Here is an 8,098-nt window from a genome sequence, read left to right on the forward strand (position 1 = left end):
TTGGTGCAGGCCCAAAACATGTGACCCAGTGAGGCTGGAGCTCGATTGCAGCGTTCGCAGGTTGGATCTTGCCCTGGAAACATTTTGGACAATTTCAAGCGAGACAGATGAGCTCGATTTATATTTTTGAGTTGAATAGTTGGATGCTTTGCACTTATGGAGCTCGAGTGAATTCACTGCATTGCTACCTTCCACTCCTTTTCTGATTTGTTGAGTGAGAGATCCTTTTCTCACTGTCCTCTCGGATCTTTGAAAGGGAGGGACTGTAAAATAATTTTATAAAGTCCTGATCAAAAGTTTGAAAAATGGCAAAAAATCATATGTTGCATGGTTGGATCTTAACAAGGTTCCAAGTAGAGCTTCAACATGCAACAAGAAGAAATGGGAGTGAGACAAAACATTTTTTGAGCATTCAATTTAATGAAAACAACGATTAAACTGAAACAGGCTGTTTTACAGCTGATCAAAAGTTTAGGACCACACCTCCAAAAAAACCCGTAAACCCCCCCAAAACAGAAATCAAACTTCCAAACATGAACTCAGTACTGAGTAGCTCCACCGTTATTGTTGATCACTTCAAAAATTCGTTGTGGCATGCCTGATGCAAGCGTTTCCATGAGGTGAGTGGGAACATTTCTCCAAGTGGTGAAGACGACCGCACGAAGGGCATCAACTGTCTGGAACTGTTGTCCATTTTTGTAAACTTCCCTTGCCATCCATCCCCAAAGGTTCTCAATTGGATTTAGATCAGGGGAACAAGCAGGATGGGCCAAAAGAGTGATGTTATTCTCCTGGAAGAAGTCCCTTGTCCTGCGGGCATTGTGTACTGTAGCGTTGTCCTGTTGAAAAACCCAGTCGTTACCACACAGACGAGGGCCCTCAGTCATGAGGAATGCTATCTGCAACATCTGGACATAGCCAGCGGCCGTTTGACGCCCCTGTACTTCCTGAAGCTCCATTGTTCCACTGAAGGAAAAAGCACTCCAGACCATTATGGCGCCCCCTCCACTGTGGCGCGTAGAAAACATCTCAGGTGGGATCTGCTTGTCATGCAGGTAACGTTGGAAACCATCGTGCCAGCAAAGCAGCGGGTCCAGATGGAGTATCGCCACGACTGCTGAAGGTCTGTGCATCGGAGCTGGGGGGTCCTCTACAGCGCATCTTCAACCTGAGCCTGGAACAGGGGAGAGTCCTGAGGCTTTGGAAAACATCTTGTATCACCCCAGTCCCAAAGGTATCACGTCCTAGTGAGCTGAATGACTTTCGGCCTGTTGCTCTGACATCACATGTGATGAAGACCATGGAGAGGCTTCTGCTTCACCACCTTAGGCCACAGGTTCAACACGCCCTTGACCCTCTGCAGTTTGCATATCAGGAGAAGGTGGGAGCGGAGGATGCCATCATCTATATGCTACACCGATCCCTCTCCCACTTAGACAGAGGCAGTGGTGCTATAAGAATTATGTTTCTAGACTTCTCTAGCGCCTTCAACACAATCCAACCTCTGCTCCTTAGGGACAAGCTGACAGAGATGGGAGTAAATTCATACCTAGTGGCGTGGATCGTGGACTATCTTAAAGACAGACCTCAGTATGTGCGTCTTGGGAACTGCAGGTCTGACATTGTGGTCAGCAGCACAGGAGCGCCACAGGGGACTATACTTTCTCCGGTCCTATTCAGCCTATATACATCAGACTTCCAATACAACTCGGAGTCCTGCCACGTGCAAAAGTTCGCTGATGACACTGCTATCGTGAGCTGCATCAGGAGTGGGCAGAAGGAGGAGTATAGGAACCTAATCAAGGACTTTGTTAAATGGTGCGACTCAAACCACCTACACCTGAACACCAGCAAAACCAAGGAGCTGGTGGTGGATTTTAGGAGGACCAGGCCCCTCATGGACCCCGTGATCATCAAAGGTGACTGTGCAGATGGTGCAGACCTATAAATACCTGGGAGTGCAGCTGGATGATAAATTAGACTGGACTGCCAATACTGATGCTCTGTGTAAGAGAGAACAGAGCCGGTTATACTACCTTAGAAGACTGGCGTCCTTCAACATCTGCAATAAGATGCTGCAGATGTTCTATCAAACAGTTGTGGTGAGCGCCCTCTTCTACGCAGTGGTGTGCTGGGGAGGCATCATAAAGAAGAAAGACACCTCACGCCTGGACAAACTGGTGAGGAAGGCAAGCTCTATTGTTGGCATGGAGCTGAACAGTTTAACATCTGTGGCAGAGTGACGGGCGCTGAGCAGACTCCTATCAATTATGGAGAATCCACTGCATCCACTAAATAATGTCATCTCCAGACAGAAGAGCAGCTTCAGTGACAGACTGCTGTCACTGTCCTGCTCCACTGACAGATTGAGGAGATCGTTCCTCCCCCAAACTATGCGACTCTTTAATTCCACCCGGGGGGGTAAACGTTAACATTTAACATTATACAAAGTTATTGTCTGTTTTTCACCTGCATTATTATCATTCTTTAATTTAATATTATTTTTTGTATCAGTATGCTGCTGCTGGAGTATGTGAATTTCCCATTGGGATTAATAAAGTATCTATCTATCTATCTATCTATCTATCTATCTATCTATCTATCTATCTATCTATCTATCTATCTATCTATCTATCTATCTATTATATAGTGCCTTTCATATCTATCTATCTATCTATCTATCTATCTATCTATCTATCTATCTATCTATCTATCTATCTATCTATCTATCAGGACCATCAAGGTTAAATTTTTTCTCATCAGAGAATAAAACGTTCTTCCGCCTTTGAATGTCCCATGTTTGGTGCTCTCTTGCAAAGTCCAAACGAGCAGTTCTGTGGCGTTCAAGGAGACGAGGTCTTTGAAGACGTTTTTTGTTTTTGAAGCCCTTCAGTCTCAGATGCCGTCTGATGGTTATGGGGCTGCAGTCAGCACCAGTAACGGCCTTAATTTGGGTCGAGGATCGTCCAGTGTCTTGACGGACAGCCAATTGGATCCTCCGGCTCAGTGCTGGTGAAATTTTTTTGGGTCTTCCACTTGACTTTTTTGTTCCATAACCCTCAGGATCATTTAAGAAATTCCAAATGACTGTCTTACTGCGTCCCACCTCAGCAGCGATGGCGCGCTGTGAGAGACCCTGCTTATGCAGTTCAACAACCCGACCACGTTCAAAAAGGGAGAGTTTTTTTGCCTTTGCCATCAGAACGTGTGACTACCTGACAGAAAATGACAATGAATCCACATCTTTGCACAGATTTGGCCTTTTAAAGGCATGTGGTCCTAAAATTTTGATCAGCTGTAAAACAGCCTGTTTCAATTTAATCGTTATTTTCAATTAATTGAATGCTCAAAAACTGTTTTGTCTCACTCCCATTTCTTCTTGTTGCATGCTGAAGCTCTACTTGGAACCTTGTTAAGATCCAACCATGCAAAATATGATTTTTTGCCATTTTTCAAGTGGTCTTAAACTTTTGATCAGGACTGGTATATTGCAGAAATGCTGTCTGAGTCCTCAAGTATGAGCAATATTAGAGGTAGGTGAGAGGTGAGGAAAATCAGGCGGGTTCTGTTTAACAAAGTTTCTGATTTGAAGATAGTGAAAGAAATGTGTTGCTGGAAAATTAAATTTAGAATGTAATTGTTCATAGGATGCAAAGACGTTGTCTGTGTACAGGTCTCTAAGTGATTCAATCCCAGATATTAAAAACTGCATATGTTTGTGAGGGTTGAAAAAGGTGGTTCTCATGCAGAGGTGCCACCGATAAAAGCTTCTCCATCTTAAAATGCTTTCTACATTGGTTCCATATTCTGAGTGAGTGAAGCACAATTGGGTTATTAGCATATTGGCGATAACTTGCATTTATTGGGGCACAAAGCAGGGAATATAAAGAAGTACTGCAGGATTTTACTTCTATTGCGGACCAAGCCTGTGTATTTTCATCTATTTGTGTCCAGGTTTTTATAGCTTGTATGTTTGCTGCCCAGTAATAAAACTGAAAGTTAGGTAGAGCCATGCCACCTTCTGCCTTAGATCTTTGTAGGGTCGCTCTTCGGATACGTGGATGTTTTAGGTTCCAAATAAATGAGGTTATGGTTAAATCTAATTTCTTAAAAAATTATTTATTGATATATATTGGAATATTTTGAAATAAAAAGAGAAGTTTAGGAAGGATATTCATCTTAACAACGTTAATTCTTCCAGCTAGAGTGAGATGAAGGGTTGACCATCTATGCAAGTCTTGCTTAATTTTTTCCATACAGACATAGAAATGTTGTTGATAAAGAGCTTTATGTGTCACACACGTGTGTTTAGGAGACAGCTAAAGGGCTTAAATACAGGTAGTTCCATGCCAGACAAGGGGGGGGGGCGGAGTGCACTAATTTTCCCTCTCGATCTTTTGTAGACCATTCTAGGGAAATCCCACCCGGCTCTGGGGCAGCCACTGACGTCACTTCTGGTTCCGGTCGGGATGACATCACTTCCGCTACTGGCGTTTAAAGCTGCCATCTTGCTACCTGGAAGTCAGTTCTGTTTTGGACTCGGTTGAATGAACATGTCTCTGTTTTTTGATAGCTTTTGCAGCCGTAATCGATTAAATGGGTGGCTGCCCCAAACCTTCTCGATGTCTTTTGGTCGTTTTTCTGACATATGTTTACTTGTGATGTTTACCCATAGGTATTTAAACTGATCTGCGATGATAAAAGGGAAGGTGTCCAATCTAATATTGTGTGCTTGAGAATTCACTGGAAAGAGCACACTTTTAGTCAAATTAATTCTGAGACCCGAAATCTTTTGAAATTCTGTTAGTGCTGTTAGGACTGCAGGCTCAGTATTTTGTGGGTCTGATACATACAGTACCATATTGTCTGCATAGAGAGAAATTTTCTGTTCAAGTCCTTCTGTGATAGTCTCCTTTATCTCATAAGCATTTCGACAGTGAACTGCCGGTGGTTCAGTGGCGATTGCAAATAGCAGTGGTGATAAGGGGCATCCTTGTCTGGTACCATGTTCTATTTTAACATAGTCTGAATTAATGTTGTTAATACAAACTGAAACTTCTGGATTGGTACAGATACAGTAGTTTGATCCATGCATAAATGTTCGGGCCAAACCCAAATTTCTCCAATGTAGTGAAAAGGTAGTTCCATTCAATCATATCAAATGCTTTCTCTGCATCCAACGATAATAATATCTCTGGGGTGTTAGACTTTGTGGGTGAGTATATTACATTAAACAGGCGTTGAAGATTGGAGGATAAGTGTTAGCCTTTAATAAATCCAGTTTGATCTTGTGATATTACTGAAGACAACACTTTCTACATCCTTGTAGCTAGGACTTTGGAGAGTATCTTAACATCATTATTCAGAAGTGAAATTGGTCTGTATGATGCACATTGTAATAAGTCCTTATTTTGTTTAGGAAAGACGGTGATTAATGCTTGGTGACAAGTTTGAGGTAGAATTTGATTGTCTCTAGCTTCAGTAAATGTTGCTAATTAGAGGGGAGCTAGCTGAGCGGTCATTCTCAGGTAATGATTCAGTTATAAATTAAATGAATGAGAATTGGACACCTCATTCTTGAGTAATGATTCAGTTTCATGTGTATTGTTCTCAGGTAATGATTAAGTTTACCAATCAAAGGAAGGAATATTGTGCTCCTCGCTCCTGGGAATGATTCAATTTACAAATCAAATGAATTAGAATCATGTTCCTCATTTTGGTATTTAGTTCAGACGTGAAACAATCAGTGAGTGACACATGGCCAGTGCAGTCAATGACTTGTGAAAAGGTATGTGTGTTAAAGTAAAGTTGAAAGCAAATAATTGTTAGAAATTACAATGATTTTTTTGTAAGTTTTCATTTTGTGTGACTAATTTGTTGAAAGTATAAAGAAGACATAAACATAGTCGCCCGTCTCTAATTGTCAGTTCGATTCATTTTCTTTGTGTAGCAGACGGGCTGAGTGTGTTTACCCAAACTTAAAACTTGAAAGCATTAACAGTAAATTAGTAAAGCATACAACAGTAAGCAGAACGCAGATAGCCCACCCAGATAAGTGCAGGGGCTTCTAGGTTCTTCAACTGACTTGAATGGAGTCAGTGGAAAACTCCCAGCAGTACACTAGGACTCCCTCCGGTCACTAGAGGCCAGTGTTTGGGACGGACAGCTTGTGTGGGCTTCCTATACAACAACTGATTGTGCATTCAGGACCCCAAGAAGTGAATGCCAGGGAATTCCCTGTTCGATTTACCCAAAACAGCGATTGTAGAGAGCGGAGTTGATCTCTGGACAAGGGTTTCAACTGGCAGGAAGAAGTGGAAGTCTAAGGTGTGAAGAAGGAATACAAGTCAGGTAGGTGGACAAGCCACCCCATGTGAAAGTTAGGGTCCTGTGTGTGGGGGATGAGGTGTTTGTTATTTGACCCTTGTGCTGTGTTTTGTGTTCTTGCCTTTGTATGCCTCTGTTTCCTAGAAGTGGGCCTGTGGGGGGAACTCCATGATTATCAGTCTCAGCATTGCCTCCAGAGGTGTTGTTTTTTTTAAGTTGTTATATTTTATTAAATGCAAACCTTCTACTACTAGACCACCTCTTGTCAGTTCTAAAATAAACAACATTGTCAAGTTCTGATCATTTTTAAACAACTGCCTATGTTTATCAATTTAATACGTTACTTAGTGAATTTCCCAACAATTCTCTGGGTACTCCCAGCCTGAAGGCCTGCTTTATACTCTGGATGCCCACCCAGGCAGTATAACACTATTGGACAGCTTCAGAGGGTGCAGGGGCTGCTGGGAAGAAGACTGAGCAGGCGGGCCCTTTAAAAAGAAATCCTAAAAGACGCCGGGAGGATGGCGATCTCCTGTCTGTTTGTTAATACGCCTCATTGGATTACAACTTGACCACCTTGGATTACAGGCTCTGTCTGGAAGTGTATGCTGTTCTGTGCCTGCCTGTCTGTGTACTTCATACTGATTGGATACGTCTTTGTCTGCACCACATCAGGAACCTGGTAGGACAAAACTCTACATCGCTTTCAAAAATCTGTTCACTGGGCCTTTAATTCACACATCCATCATCAGTGGTGTGCCAGTGGTGGACCTGCCAAATCAGGTATTCTATGGCAAATGCCAGTCGAGTTCCACAGTGCCAGGCGGGCAGTAAGCACATGGCCCACTAGAGGATGTCAGGCCCTCAGGCCACAATCATGAAGTTTGTTTCTGATTGTTTGGTCAGAGCCTTTCACGCCAGTGGCCTGCCTGCTGGAGGTCATTTTGTAGGCTCTGGCAGTGCTCATCCCATTCCTCTTTGCCCAAAGGAGCAGATACCGGTGGGTCCTGCTGATGGGTTAAGGACCTTCTACAAGGGGTCCTGTCCAGCTCTACTAGAGTAACTGCCTGTCTGTCTCCTGGAATCTCCTCCAGCAAACAGCAAACCTTCTGGCAATGCTACGTATTGATGTGCCATCCTGGAGAAGTTGGACTACCTGTGCCAGCTCTGTAGGGTCCAGGTATGGCCTCATGCTACCAGTAGTGACACTGACTGTAGCCAAATGCAAAACGAGTGACAAAACAGATGTGGAGGGAAAAATGTCAGTGGGTTCCCTCCACCTGTTAAACCATTCATTCCTCTTTTGGGACTCGTCTCATTGTTGCCCCTCTAGTGCACCAAAGCAGATGAAACTGATGAACAAGTCCCTCTGCTAGTTAACTGACCAGATCAACAGCCCACAAGTTTGACTGACTTGATGCTAGACTCTCATTAAAAAGGGTTCCTTTAATTTTTTTGAGCAGTTTATATATATATACTGTACTTGTGGAGACCAGGGACACTCCGGCTGCCCCGACCCTGACACAGACAGGCAGAGACACGAGTTCCCACACAGTACACATTTGTCTACAAGTAGGAAGCGCACTTGTCTCGCTCTCCACAGCAGCACAATACAAAGCAGCACCAAATACACAGTCCTTCTTCTTGTTCTTCTTTTTCTTCTGCTTCTTCTTCTTCCCTCTTTGTCATCTGCGTCCACTCCTCCACGGCAACCTTCATCCCTCTTCCTCCTGACTTTGGTCCCCTGAATGGAGCAAGGCGGCTCCTTTTA

General features: G+C 43.4%; 1 long non-coding RNA gene across 1 annotated transcript; it reads left to right on the top strand.

Moving 5' to 3' along the window:
- The first annotated feature begins 2,780 nt into the window (after window positions 1–2,780).
- On the top strand, window positions 2,781–3,174 carry LOC127526780 (uncharacterized). Its single transcript, XR_007934214.1, has 2 exons — window positions 2,781–2,926; window positions 3,134–3,174. It is a non-coding gene; the product is annotated as an uncharacterized LOC127526780 (long non-coding RNA).
- Window positions 3,175–8,098: the final 4,924 nt, after the last annotated feature.

Source organism: Erpetoichthys calabaricus, chromosome 2, assembly GCF_900747795.2.
Source record: "Erpetoichthys calabaricus chromosome 2, fErpCal1.3, whole genome shotgun sequence".
NCBI lineage: Eukaryota > Metazoa > Chordata > Cladistia > Polypteriformes > Polypteridae > Erpetoichthys > Erpetoichthys calabaricus.